The sequence below is a fragment of the Felis catus genome, chromosome C1, assembly GCF_018350175.1.
Source record: "Felis catus isolate Fca126 chromosome C1, F.catus_Fca126_mat1.0, whole genome shotgun sequence".
In the NCBI taxonomy this organism is placed as follows: Eukaryota; Metazoa; Chordata; class Mammalia; order Carnivora; family Felidae; genus Felis; species Felis catus.
The window spans coordinates 190089155-190104905 of record NC_058375.1 but is presented as its reverse complement, the minus strand read 5'-3'; the positions used below and the strand labels follow the sequence as shown (position 1 = coordinate 190104905).

Below are 15751 nucleotides of genomic sequence, written 5' to 3'. Positions count from 1 at the left end.
ATATATACTTTATATGGCAGCCCAGAATCTCTTCCTTTCGGTGCAGGAAGCGGGTTTCACTTCACAGGAAGCTTCTGCTATTCTTTTTCCCCAGATCTCCTTAGGCGTGTGCTCAGATGGAAGGGCCTCCCTGTCCTCGCTCACCCCCTTTCCCACGGCCCTAGAATCTGTGTGTCCTTTACTTCCTGGCAGCAACCGGCTGCTGGGTTTCCCGAGAGCCTTTTGTGAAGGCAGGAAACACGGCCGAGAAGCCTTGGAGACGGAGGGCAGCTTTCCCAGGGCACAGCCTCTGCTCCACCCCACCTGGCCCTAGGCCAAGGGCACTGGGGCAGCCACGTGACCAAACCCGTCCTCCAGACAGAAGCATCTGCCTGCCCCCACCTGCCTACACCAGAACCCGGCGCTGGAGCCAGCTCTGTCCCCTGAAAACGAGCTGAGCAGTCAGGAAGGGCTAGCTGGATACAGAGCTTCTGTGGCATCTGCAAATAGACACTTGTGACATCTCAGGTACAAAATAGGCCAGGACTGCCTGCTTCACACCGGCTTGTTTAAACTAGTGTTCTCAACCAAGGGAGTTTTTCAAAACATCTTCAGCTTTTAATTGCTCTGTTGTATTCCTAGCCAGGGTCTCAAATGAAATAACAAAGTGTAAATGTATCTGTTAAATATCCGTTTGGCTGGATGTAACAAATTCTTCTAATGATAATGACTTACGCATAATAAAAGTTTAATCTTTGCTCAAATAAAAAGAAGTTGACTTTAAGTCAGGCTTTTTTGTAGCTCATCTTTCTGCCTAGAATGTGCGACTAGACCAGTTTTTAAGCTTTTTATTTTCAGGACCCCTTTATGCCCTTATAAATTATTACTTAAAAATTTTTTTTGATGTTTATTTATTTTTGTGAGAGAGAGAGAGCACGAGTGGACAGGGGCAGAAAGAGAGGGAAACACAGAATCCGAAGCAAGCTCCAGGCTCTGAGCTGTCAGCACAGAGCCTGACGCGGCGCTCAAACCCACAAACCACAAGATCGTGACCTGACCCAAAGTCAGACACTTAACTGACTGAGCCACCCAGGCACCTTATACCCTTAAAAATTATTAAGGCCCCCAAGGAACTTTTCCTTATGTGGGTTAGTTTATTAGAAATTAAAACTGAGGGGTGCCTGGTGGCTCATTCGGTTGAACATCCGACTCTTGGTTTCAGCTCAGGTTGTGATCTCATGGTTGTGACTTTGAGCCCACATCAGGCTCTGTGCTGACCACAAGGAGCCTGCTTGGGTTTCTCCCTCTCTCTCCCTCCCTCTCTGCCTCTCCCCTGCTCACTCTGTCTCTCTCTCAAAATAAAATAAATAAAATTGAAAAAATTAAAAAACAATAAATTAAAACAGAATTATTGTGCACACTTATTTAATCCATTTTAAATGACAATAAACCCATTGCATGTAAACACTAATAACACAGATTTATGAAAAATAATTATATTTTCTAAAACAAATTTGGCGAGAAGAGTAACATGTTTACATATTTATAAATCCCTATCTGAAAGAGGTTAGAGTGGAAGAGAGCCAAAGCATAAGAGACTCTTAGAAACTGAGAACAAACTGAGGGCTGATGGGGGGTGGGAGGGAGGGGGCGTGGGTGATGGGTATTGAGAAGGGCACCTTTTGGGATGAGCACTGGGTGTTGTATGGAAACCAATTTGTCAATAAATTTCATATATTGAAAAAAAATAAAAATAAAAATAAAAAAATAAAATAAAATAACTTTATAAAACACACACACACAAAATCCCTATCTGGCTCCCTTGAAGCAAATATCTGCTACTGTATGGAATCTATTGCAATGTATTGTTTTGGTTGAAGTTTCAGGAGAACATTCTAGGTTTTACATAAATATGTGATTGGCAAAGGAAACTGAAACCTGGGAATTTCTTGAATAAGGGTTTGGGGGATGCTGTGTGTCCTCATTCCACATTTTAAGAACTGCTGCCTTAAACCTCATAGCCTAAAAATAACTGCTGAAGTTCCAGCCATCATATCCACATTCAAGATATCATGATAGAGAAAAGGTTGAAGGAAGGATTAGTACTCTCCCTTTAAGAGGAATCCCTGGAAGGCTCACAGCATTCCTGCCCATAGCTCTTTGGCCAAAACTTTCACATAGCAACATTAAGTTCAAGAGAAAATGTTTTAGTAGGGCAACAATGTGCTTAGCTAAAAATGTCTAAAAAGGGGGGGATAAAGGATACTGAGAAGCAATTAGTAGTCTCTGCCACAGGAAGCACGAGTTAAAAGCATTCCAATGACCCAAACACTTCATCTGCTGTTTCCATGGCTGCAGATCATCAAAACACCACAGATCCCTTAGGAGTCCCCTGTGAAGAAATTATTGTTTACTCTGCTAACTGATTGGTCTACGGTGTTCGAGTGCATTTTAAAGCGTCTACAGAGGAGCAGGGTGTGGGGGTCTCCTGCTGAGAAAAGCGAGCAAGCTTTGGGTTCTCTCAGAAGTACTGACAAGGACCATGTTGTGAGATGGTAATGACAACCTCAACCAGAGAGAGCATCGTGGTGAGATTTTATGGTAGCCGTACAGATAGTCCTCTGTTTGGGGAAGACTGCACGTAGCACTCAAAGAATAGCTGTCCAGGACAGAGTCTGTTGGGGGAAGAAAATCAAGTGTTTTGTCTCTAGCAAAGAATGACAACATAGGAGTGTGTGAGTTAATGAGGAAGAGTTAAGACACTAGGCTAAAATACTTTCCCTGAATGCTTACTTTGTGCCTGTCTGGATTCTAAGCAATTTACACGTATAATTGACTTAATGTAATCTTCATAGCAACTCTGGTAAGAAGGTGCCATTATTATCCTTGTTTTTCTGGTAAGGAAATTGAGGCACAGAGAAGCTGAGCCACTTGCCTAAGATCCCACCACCAACGAAAGTGGATTTGGCTCCATATTCTATGTCCTGAAACCACTGAACAATACTCCACATACATACTGAGGAACTTGGTGCTGTGGCTGATATTTAAGGAAGTTCATTCGATGGGATATAAATTCATCAGAATACAATTTAGTGATAGGCTACGTACTACCTGGAATGGGATGCGGTCATCTATTTTAAAATATATTTCAAAGGGCGCCTGGGTGGCTCAGTCGGTTGAGCGTCCGACTTTGGCTCAGGTCATGATCTCGCAGTCCGTGAGTTCAAGCCCCACGTCGGGCTCTGTGCTGACAGCTCGGAGCCTGGAGCCTGCTTTGGATTCTGTGTCTCCCTCTCTCTCTGACCCTCCCCCGTTCATGCTCTGTCTCTCTCTGTCTCAAAAATAAATTAAAAAAACATTAAAAAAAACAAATAAAATATATGTCAATACTCCCTGTGTTTAAAAGGAAATAGTAGGGATTGCTAACACACATCCTTCAAATTTGTCAGAGTGGTATTTCTATAGAAGGACTATTAGTTCATCAAGGTTAAGTCTCATGTACTCTCAACACTTTCATTCAATAATCCAAACCAAACACTGCATACCTGTGACTGCAGATGTCCCTTCCATCATTAACCCAACGGCAGGCATCTACAACTGGAGCCCCAGCTCCTAATAGGAAGTGGCACCTAAACAGGAAATAATCAGCCTTGTGGGACGTATGTTAATAACCCATACCTTTTCAGCAGAGAGTGCAAATTGGTAGCCCGCAGGTGAAATCTTGCTTATGACATGCTTTCTTTGGTTCATAGAGTGTAATTTAAAAGGTATGCTGTAGATTTTTTTTTAGCCAAAATCCAAAACCAAGATTTCATGTAAGAATCCAGATGAGAGCCTCTGCTTCTTTTAGATAGGCCGTATTCTCTCCAGTTCAGCTTAGCCCCCGTCACTCCTGTCCTCCTATGTTTAACCTCTTCATGCATTTATGTTACCTGTCTGTCCCTGCGGGCATTTGAGTTCATAACTCTGTCTTTACAGATATTAAACTCCAAATCATGTTAAGTCCTATATTCCATTGTAGCAGAACCTGTTCTGAAATTACTTTACCTTCAATTTTCAGTCGAACTGATTATTTAGTCACAGCTTATGTACATGGTGGGTTCTGCAATCAACGGAGACATAGAAGTTATGTTCTAAATTGCCTGCTGGTAGGTAAATGATGAGCTGAAAATGCCAGGACAGGAAAAAAAAAAATCACAAAATATCGGGATAAATGTCGGGGGTTTAGTAATGCAGACCCTGGTACATCGTAGGTATTTAGAAACTTATTGATGAAGGTTTGATGGTATATAGGCAGAGGTTTACTAAAGTGGCTGGAATTCCTGTTCTGTCTCGATGATCATTTCTGTTACTTCTGTGAATGTCACAGATGCCGTTCACCAAATATTTCTGGCTCTCTTACTTTGGGCACATGGTAGGATTGCACTGCCTGCCCACTTGACATTGGGTGGGATCATGTGACTAGTTCTGTGGAATGAGTTGTGAGTGGAGGTGATATGTGTTGCTCTGGGCCAGATCATGTAATTATCAGAACAAGATCCTCTAGAGCAATCTTTCCTCTGACACGGTGACCAGTGCTTGAGATGGTGGCAGCTCCATTAGCCTGGGACTCTACAGCCGGTGGAGGTTTCTGCCAAGCTGTGATAAACATGTTGCATGAACAAGAAATAGAACTTTGTTATTATAACCCAGTTAGACTTTTGGGGTTGCTTTCTACTGCAGCATAACGTATCCTGTCCTGTCACTAAATGTTTATTAGCAAGTTCTAAAAGTGTGAATTCGGTGACTTGGAGCATCAATTCTGAAGCCCTGGAAATGCTTCTTTAGACCATTTGTCTCCAGACTCACTGACTCTAGATCCCTTTTCTGAAGCCTCTTGTCACCCATGAACACTTCTCCCACCTCCTTAGCCTTATCTTTTGTCACTGAGCTTGTCAGTAACAGAGTGTTTCTTCTTCTTGCTTAGGGAAAGATTTCCACCAAGCATCAAGAGACAGAGGGACCTCTGAAAGCAACTGTGCAGAATCTTTCCAGAGCTACATTTTGCAGAAGGCTGACATTCACGGCCCACAGAGGATAATAATCATGGTCTCACAGCACCACAGAACCTTGGCACAATCCCTACCATCAGGACGTGTGTGTCTGGTGGTGGCCGAGCTAGGAAAGGTCCAGATCCAACTGCTCTTTAGAGAGACTTGAACCTGACCACTCCAGTCTGAAGTATAATCCATTTCTTATGGGGTTCTTTCTGTGTGTGTGTGTGTGTGTGTGTGTGTGTGTTTAACATTGCATCTGTAATTGAATTTATCTTCTAAACTAGGGATGCATTTTCTGTTGCTACTGTCAGCATTTAAAAAATCAGTCTCTTTTAGGTTTATTTTTCAAAACACAGGAAATATCCCATAGTATCTACCCACTTGGAAGCATATGATTTCATTTGTCAGTAGAAATTACCTATCTGGATAGTAAAGGTTTTCATCAATCCTATTTTAGAGTTTTTTTTTTTTTTTTTTTGGTCTAAAACAAGGCATGTTTGGAATGGTCGCTAGTGGTTTCAATATATTGTTGGAAAAATTAGTGTCTAATTAATTCTTTATTCTGAACTTTCTCATACATTTGAAAGTACAGTAAAACCTTGGTTTGTGAGCATGATTTGTTCCAGAAGCATGCTTGTAATCCAAAGCACTTGTATATCAAAGCAAATTTAAGAACCATTGGCTCAGTTGTGATCATGTGACACCTGGCATCGCGAACTACTCATATCACAAGACGATTCTCATTTATCAAGTTAAAATTTATTAGAAATGTTTACTCGTCTTGTGGAACACTCGCAGAACAAGTTACTTGCAATCCAGTATTTCAGGGGGTGCCTGGATGGCTCAGACAGTTGAACATCCTACTTTGGTGAAGGTCACGATCTTGTGGTTTGTGGGTTCCAGCCCCGCATCAGGCTCTGTGCTGTTAGCATGGAGCCTGCTTCAGATCCTCTGTCCCTCGCTCTCCCTGCCCCTCCCCCACTCATGCTCTTTCTCTCTCTCTCTCTCTCAAAAGTAAAAATAAAAAACATTAAAAAATAAATAAAAGTATTCCAGTAAATCTAGCAAGTGCTCTTAAGTAGGCAGGCAGGACTATCCACTTGTAGTTTTCACCATCCATTTACTTAATCAACTAGGAATTTATTTAGCAGCTACTAGATTATGACTGACCCCCTCCATGGAGGGGACTGTGCCTTGTTCACCTTTATCTCTACTGACTAGCCTTGTGCCTGCAATATAATGAGTACCCAATTACTATTTAAAATGCCATGTTAATGCATCCAGAGAAATAAAGAGGTCTTCACATTTTACGAACTAATACTCTAGTGGATTAGATAAAGTCAATGCATCATCAACTATGGCAGTTATGAAAAAAATTATTTGAATATTAGAACTGTGATGGAGAAGGGATGGAGAAGGGATGAAGGACGGGTCCACAAATATTGCAGGAACTTGGAGTCCCTGGTTTTATTGAGTTTCCACTGACTAACAATGTGACTGGAAAAGTTGTTCAACATTTCTGGGCAACTGTGTCTCTAACTGTTAAATAAAGATTCATCAAGGTTTTCACAATTAGAGATTTTAAAAAATTATATTATTGCACTTGAAAGCATTCTTACAAATTTCAAACAATGCAGATAGAGCAACAGTTCTCCACTGCTGTATCTGCATCCCATAAATTTTGTTATGTTTGTTTTCATTGTTATTCATCTCAAAGTATTTTATGATCTCACTTGTGTGTGTGTTTTTTTCTTTGACACATTTGTTACTGGGAATGTTTTGTTTCATTTCCACATATTTGTGAATTCCCAAAGTTTTTTCTGTTATTGAGTTTTAATCTCCTTCTGTTGTGATTGGGAAATACATACTTTGAAATATTTCAATACTTTTAAATTTATTGACACTCCTATGACCTAACATACAGCTTGTCCAAGAGAATGTTCCATCTACACTTGAAAAGAATATGTATTCTGCCATTGTTGAGTGGAATTTCCTATAAGTGTCTGTTAAATCTAGAGCTATTTTTTTTATAGAGCTATTCAAGTCTATTTCCTTATTAACCTTTGGCTAGTTGTTCTATTTATTATTGGAAGTGATATATTGAAGTTTCCCATTATTATTATTATCGAATTGTCTATTTCTCCCTTTAATTTTGCCAGTCTTTTCTTCATGTATTTTGGGCGCTCTGTTTTTCACCATGTATATATTTTTTATATTATATATGTGTATAATATAGGTAATATTTATATATTATACAATATATGTATAATGTTTATAATATGTAATACTTATACAAGGTGCACATATATATGGTATTATATATTTATTCACATATCTATCATATATATATTTTTTTATCATATATATATATTATTACATAAATGCTCTTTTTCTTGATGGGTTTACACTTTTATCATTATAAAATACCTTTCTTTTTCTTTAGCAATAACTTTTGTCTTCAAGTATATTTTATCTGATGTTGGTACAGCCATTCCAGCTCCATTTTGATGTGGAATAAATATCTTTTTCCATTATTTTACTTTCAATCTATTTGTGTCTTTGAATCTAAAGTATGTCTTTTGTAGATAGTATATAGTTGAAACATGTTTTCTTTAATGTATTCTGCCAATAATTTCCTTTTGATTGGAATACTTATTCCATTTACATTTACTGTAATTACTAAGATGGTTTTATTGACTGAATCATGTCCCTCCAAAATTCATATGTTGAAGCCTAGATCCCCCATATGACTATGCTTGGATAAAGAACCTTAAAGGAGATAATTAAGGTTAAATGATGTCATAAGGGTGGGGCCCTTATCCAGTAGTACTGGTGTCCTTATAAGAAGAGAAAAAGACATCAGAGATCTCTCAGTCTTTCACAGAGAAAGGGCCATGTGAAGACACAGCAAGAAGGTGGCCATCTACAAGCCGGGAAAAAAGGCCTCACCAGAATCCAACTCTGCTGGCAATCTGATCTTGAACTTTTAGTTTCCAGAACTCAGAGAAAATAAATGTCTGTTGTTTAAACCATGTATACAATAGTATTTTCTTATGGTGACCTGAGAAAATTAATATAGGTAGGATTTATACCTACCATTTTGCTATTTGTTTTCTGTATATCTATATGTATATTTTTTTGTTCCTCTCTTACTACATTTCTGACTTCTTTTGTATTAAATGATATTTTTAAGTGTATTATTTTAATTCTCCTGTCATTTCTTTTAGTATATATTTTTGGATTGTTTTCTTGATGGTTGCCCTGGGGATTGTAATTAATATCTTAATTTTTAAAAATCTAGTTCAGATTAATACCAACTTAATTTTAGTAGTGTACAAAAACATTGTTGTTATATAACTACTTTGTGCTGTTATTGTTATAAAAATGACATCTTTATACACTGTGTATCTATCAGCACAGATTTATAAGTATTGCTTTATGCAGTTGTCAATTAAATTAGGCAGGAGGGAAAAAAAGTGTTACAAATTAGAAAATACATTAATACTGTCTCAGTTTTTGTTTATTTGGGAATGTTTTAATTACTTCTTCAAAGGATAGTTTTGCAGGATGTAGATTTCTTGATTGACACCATTTTTCTTTTGGAACTTCAAATATATCATCGCATTACTTTCTAGCTTCCACGGTATCGGATGAAAATTGGCTATTGATCTTATGGAGGATTTCTTGTATGTGATGAATTCCTACTCTCTTGTTGCTCTCATGATTTTTTCTTTGCCTTTGGCATTAGAGAGTTTGAGTATGATGTGAATCTCTTTGAGTTTATACAACTTGGAGTTTATCATAAATTCTTAAATATGTAGTTAATGTTTCTTATTAAATGTAAGCAGTTTTCAGGCATTATTATTCAAATATCTTTCTGCTACTTTCTCTATTCTCCCTTTGGGACTCCTATCATGCATGTGGTAGTATGTTTGGTGATTTCCCACATGTGTCTGAGACTCTGTTCTTTAAAAAATTATTTCATCTTTCTACTGCTTTTTTCCTTGGACTAGATAATCTCAATTAATGTATTATCAAGGTCACTGATTTTTTTTCTGCCTACCCAGGTCTGCTGTTGAACCCCTCTCATGAATCTTTTATTTCAGTTATTGTCGTTTTCAATTCCAGAATTCCTTTTTGGTTCCTTTTTCATATATTTTTTTATTTCTATACTTATATTTTCTATTTGGTGAGATATCATTCTCACAATTCCCTTTAGGTCTTTAAACATGGCTTCGTTTAGGTTTTTTGGATATATTTAAAAGAGATGATGCAAAGTCTTTGGTAATTCTAAAGTCTATGCTTACTGAAGGACAGATTCTATTGTTTTTCCCTTTCCATGTATGGGTTACAATTTTTTTGTTTCTTTGTATGTTTCATATTTTTTGTTGAAAACTAGACAGCTTACATAATATAATATGCCAATTCTGAAAATCTGATTCTCTTACCTCACTCCCCAGATTTGTTATTATTATTCTTTGCTGTTGTATTTGTTGTTTGTTTAGTGACATTTATGAACTAATTATGTAGGGTCTGTATTCTTTGTCATGTGTGGTCACTGAAGTCTCTGCTTGGATAGCTTTGTAGTCACAAGTAATTAAACAGAGATTTCATTATCCAAAAGTGAGAGTTTAGGGCTTCAGGTCTTTTCTGATCATGTGAATAGTTCTGACATACTGATAGTCCTGTGCATAACTTGTATACATAATCACTGAAATTAAACAATTTGTATATTGTGGTTTATATATGCATATCTATTTTATTCTTACTAGAAAAGTGAGAACATTGTACAAAACTAATTCAGCTGTTTTTATGTCAGTTTTTGATACACACACATTCTATAAGTACTCTCTACCTTTAATTTACTGATGAGTAAGGAATGACTGTAAGGAAAAGGAATTACAGGTTGCCCTGTTTTCCTTTGCTGTACATCATCATTTTCAGCTTAGGTGGTTGGTTAAGGCAGGGCAGTAACCTAAGAAAGGGCATGATAGAGCTCCTAAGTTACTGATTTTTCTTAGAATGCCATTACTTTCTTTCTGTATTTGAAGCAAGTTCTGACTTAAATGGAAAGCAGCACAGCCTCTCAGGGCAGTCAGTGCCCCCATTTACTCAGGGATGTAACATACTTACTTTGTATATGCTTTGAGTCTCACTGAGCTTCCATGCATCATGAATCCACCAAAATTCTTTCCTTGTGGGGTGCCATGAATGTTGTGTGCAAAAAGGGACAATAAGACTATGAACATGCATATTGCACATACCTCCTGGACTCATCACATGCCCCATTGTCCCATTGGACTTCACTTACAAAGCACAAATTTGAGGATAAAGTTATTAAGGATTTCAAGATGGCTATAACAGAACATAAAACCAAGCATGGGGTCCTGTGTGACTACATCAGCCTCATACCCACTGGGCTGGCCCTGTAGAGGAGACACCTCTAAATACCTACCTAGCTAGCCTTCCTTTCTTCTTTATGGAAAAAAAAATAGGTTTTTTGGGTTTGGGGGTTTGTTGTTTTGTTTTGTTTTGCTTCACTTTTGGTGTCATTGTGCTCAGCTAAGGACCTGTATATCATGGCCTCCCTTGAAGCTAGAGCGATGGTGACAGAGTTCTGACACTGAGACAGAAGTAGAAGCCTACTTCGACTTATGGAAAAGTCCTTATCTCAAGACACATCCATTATCCCTTGTTTCTTCTTTTTGTTCTTGCTGAAAATAGGAACATGAGATTAGAGGATGGGCAGCCAGTTGCCCATGAGGCAACCAGCACAGTGGTAACAGTACGTGATAAGGAGGCTGGAATGGAAAGCTGAAGGGAACGTAGATCTCCCAAGGCTCTACTTGCTATGTGAGGAAATAAATCTCTGATTAAGCCACTATTTTTCAGGTGTCTGTTACTTGCTGCAACATGCAATAATAACTTATACCCATTAATTTTAAATACCACATTTATCATGTACTAAATTCCTACAGATACATGATTCTTTTTCTATACTCTGTTTTAAAAATGTTTGTTTATTTGTTTATTTACTTATTTTTGAGAGAGAGAGAGAGAGAGAGAGAGAGAGAGAGAGATAGAGAGAGAGAGAACACATGCACAGTGCAGGAGGGGCACAGAGGGAGAGGGAAACACGGAATCTGAAGCAAGCTCCGGACTCTGAGCTGTCAGCACAGACCCTGATGCAGGGCCAAACCCACGAATCCAGCCAAGTCCAACACCTAACTGACTGAGCCACCCAGGCACCCCTCTTTCTATACTCTTACGCTATCTCACTGATTTAAAAAATTCATTTCTATGCTAAAAACCACACTCTAAATAGTTATAGACTTATAGTATGTTTTGCAATCTGTTAAAGTAATGCCTCTTTTCTTCGTTGTTGTTTTTTTAAAAAAGGTCATAGTTAATTTTGTCCATATTTACATGTATTTTAAAATAAGCTTCTCAAATAAGTTTAAATAATGAAAAAATAAAACAAACTTATCAAGTTTTGTGAAAGCTCAGTGGAATTTTGATTGAAATCACATGGAATTTATGGATTCATTTGGGAATAATGAAATCTTTAAAATTTTCAGCATTTCCATCTAGGAACAAAGCATAATTCTCTATTTATTCGGCTCTTTCTTATATCCTTCAGTAGAGCTTTAGTTTTACTTACATAGGTCTTGCACATTCTCATTCGATTTATTGCTAGGTTTTATACCTTTGGTTCCTGTTGTGAATGGGATTTTCTCCTCTGTATTTTCAAATTGGTTTTTGCCAATTTATAATAAAGTTATTGGGTTTTTAAATTAATCTTGATTTTGCATTCAGCCAGCTGGTAAATTATTCCCCATAGGTAACTTCTAGATCCCATTTCAGCTCTAAACGTGCTGGAATTTAGGTGTTAGGTGGAACTTCTTAATTGGAAGAAGTTGTATCTGGTCCAGGTCAATGAAAGACCTTCATGGAAGGAGTGAGATTTCATTTTCTCCATTATTTAAAGGTGTCTAATTCCTCTGGGGGGAATGTCTCCAAGTCTGTTCATATTTTGTGACAGGCTATTTAGGATTCCTGCAGGCTCCTCTATATTTCTTTATTGTTTAATCCTTATCTGCACAATTGTCTTCAAAGGTGATATGATATGATAGGCTGAGTGAGGACTGCAACACAAAATCCGAAAGCATCTCCAGCATTGCTCACAGTATTCTTAATGGTAGTCGAGATCCCCTTTCATTCCTAAATCCAAGGATCTGATACCTGAATTCAGATTCCCTTTACTAGGAAATATATTGAAAGGCCACAACCAAGTTTCTTATTCAACATTTTAGGTTTTTGGCTTACTAGATTAAAACCAAACTTACAATAGTTTTGGAAAGAATGGCTGTCAGCAAAAAAGATCTTCTCTCACTCCACAGCCCTCACTCATATCTCCAACTTCTGAAGCAATGTGTCTTCTATTGATAGTGTTCAAAAATATTTAGCACTCAACCTCCAATGCCTCGCTTTTGATCACGGGAATACACATGTGTTAAAGGGCCAGTGTTTAAACTTGGACTTGCCATGACAGCTGCATTGCATGTCATGAATGTATCTTCACATCTGGAACATTTTAGACCCTTGCAATGTAAATCCGTAGTGGGGGAGAAGCAGGGAAAGATAGGAAGCCTCATTTTCAAAATAGACAAACCTCTGAAATTTCTCCTAAAAACCTTTGAAAATATCTCTCAGGGTAGTGATCAGAGAGTCAAGAAGCTTGCATAAAAACCTGGCTCTACTACTTACTATCTATGCCACTTCCATAATTCATTCTCAACCTTCCCAAGGCTAGTTTTCCTCTCACAGGAATGTTGCAAGGGTAAAATGAGATGAGGCTGACACAAGAACTATGTAAACTATAAAGTGCCATGCAGAAGTGAGTTGTTAGTAATTTCAGAATGTTGAGCACCTCTCATCTTTGCCTGCTATAAGATGCTTAGGGATGTGTTGCCCAAAAGGGAGAAGAACCCCCAAAGAGCCCCAATACATGAGAAAATCATATTTATGCTGAAAACCTTCACAAAATATATAATTAAAGTAAAACTCATGACTTCATAATAAAATATTAATGAAAATGCTCAAAAACAAGTCATGAAATATAAATGCAAAGTAGTTAGCATTGTTTTGATGTTTGAAATCTAGAAAGCAAAAAACGGTGACAGCTTGATTGAATAAGATGCACAGAGAATTACTTCATTTTTACCAAGCTCCAATATCTTTCTCTAGGACTGGACAGCACACGTTGCTTTTGTCGGTTAGGTTCGGCTTCTTGACTGTGTGTAGGAGGTCCTGGCTTTCAGATTATTGTCATCATCATCATCGTCATCATGGCATTAACTTTCTATTTGCTGCTGTACCAAATTACCAAATTGCCAAAAACTTACTGGGTAAAAACAACACAGCATAATTATTTTATAGTTATGGAGGTTAGAAGTCCAAAATGAGTCAGCAAGGCTGTGTTTCTCCTGGAGGTTCTAGGAAAGAATCTGTCCTTGCCTTTTCTAGCTTCTACAGGCTGTTAGCATTCCTTGGTCAATGACCCTGCATGTCTTTGACCTCTACTTCCATCATCACATCACCTTCTCTGACTCTGATCCTCCTGCCTCCCCTTTATATGGGTCCTTGTGATTACACTGGCTCACCTGGATAGTCCTGGATGCCTTCCCCCATCTCAAGTTCCTTAATCATCTCAGTACAGTCTTGTTTGCCATGTAAGGTAATATCATTGCAGATTCCTGTGAAGGAGGACATCTTTCAGGAAGAGGCATTATTCAGTCCATCATAATTACCAATGATTAACACTTATTGAACATTTTTTGTGTATGCCAAGAACTGTTTTAAAAACCTCAAATAGGGGCGCCAGGGTGGCTTGGTTGATTAAGTGTCTGACTCTTGATTTTGGCTCAGCTAATGATCTCACAGTTTGTGAGATCGAGCCCTGTGTTGGGCTCTGTGCTGACAGTGTGGAACCTGCTTGAGATTCTCTCTTTCCCTCTCTCGCTCTGCCCCTCCCCCATTTGTACTCTCTCTCTCAAAATAAATAAATAAACATTAAAAAAAGAAAAACCTCAAATATACTAAATCATCAAAACCTTTAAGGTCATGCCATTGAGGCACAGAGAGGTTAGGTAACCTATCCAAAGTCACTGACTTCACCAGCAAACACTTAAGATGTAAACAGGTGGCCTGCTAGACTTAGGGTAGGCAGAAGATCTTATAGTTTTTGATGAGGCAAAAGCTTTGTAACAATAATGGTAATATCTTAGAATGTTAAAATTGTGGTTTACAATTTCTAAAGCACATTCCCAGCAGTTTTCCATGAAACTTTCTCATAATCCTGTAGCTCAGAATAATTTTCTCCTCCACTAAATCCTCTTCTTTTTAGATTTATTTATGTAGCAAGGATTCATAGTGTACCTTCCACTGGAATTTGTGTACCTGTGTGTTTGTTCCGTTTCAACTGTGAGATCCTTAAATAAAGGTAGAAACAAGAACCGCCACCCAGTTAAAAAAAAAAGAACTTAATATAGTGACTTGAATACTGAAAGTATTCAATAAATATGTGTTCACCTGAATGGTAGACATGAGGCAGAGTATTATTTGGAGGTACTATGGAACTTACAGAACAGATGTGGTAGACTGTTCCTTTGATGACTCCCATGAACTGTGTCTTCCAAGATTCATGCCTCTGTGTAGTCCCCTCTCAGTTGACTCTGGATGGAGTCTATAACTACCTTAACCAACTGAATATTATGGAAGTGATACTGTGCCAGTTCTGGGACCAGCTCTTGCTTGGCCTGGAATTTTCTACTTTCTTCTGCTTAGAGCTCTCCCTCTTGCTATGTTCTTTTTGGAAACCAACTACCAATCTGTGAGGCAGCCATGTGGAGAGGCCTAACTGGAAGAAGGCTAAGTCATTTACCAACAGCCTTGGTTGAGTTTCAATAGAGTCTCCAAGTGACAGCAACCATCACAGTTCACTTGGTGCCACCACAAGGAATTGCCCAAACAACATGCAGAATTGTGGGAGAATGAATTGTTTTTGAGCATCTAGGCTTTGAGATGGTTTGCTATATATCAATATATAATTGAAATACAGGAGAGTCAATTTCTGCAGCACAGAGACACCATGCTCTCTCTTCTTCCTGTTGAAGAACTGTCGGTGGGATCATAGATTCTGGGTCAAGGAGGCAGAGACTCTGAGACTCTACCTACAGACCATTGAGTGAGTCTCCTGCAGGTTGGAGCAGTCTCCTTCAGGTCAAAGACTACAAAATAAAGGCTGGATGTAGCCCTCAGAGTTTGGGGATGTGAATTGTTGGAGGAGGGATTGCTGGAACCTCATGTTCGTTTGAACTCCTCAGGACCTGAGTCTCAATGTCCTCTGTCTTTTTCCTTTGAGGACTTAGTGACTGATATATGCTTTCTTTTCCCCTTTTCTATTGATGTCACCTTCTCTTTCTGGGTAGATGGTTTTGTTTCTTGTTTTATAGCCTTTTGGCTTCTTTGTTGACTTCATCTCCTTGATCCAAGCCTTTTTTTTTTTCCTTTCAGGTTTTAGTTCTCCATCGTGAGCAAAACCAAGAAATACAGAATAAAATGGATTTGATCCCTGAAGCCAAGTGACCTCAACTGCCTAGAGAGTTGTTTCTGTGAGACTCCTGTGTCTGAGCTTGGAGGCTTTGCAAAAGGTCTGTGGTCTGGATTTGCAATAG

At 38.4% G+C, this 15751-nt stretch overlaps 1 long non-coding RNA gene across 1 annotated transcript; it reads left to right on the top strand.

Moving 5' to 3' along the window:
* Positions 1-2343: 2343 nt before the first annotated feature.
* Positions 2344-15668, top strand: LOC123379408. The gene is made up of 3 exons (XR_006583788.1): positions 2344-2567; positions 4946-5199; positions 15591-15668. It is a non-coding gene; the product is annotated as an uncharacterized LOC123379408 (long non-coding RNA).
* The last annotated feature ends 83 nt before the right edge of the window (positions 15669-15751 follow it).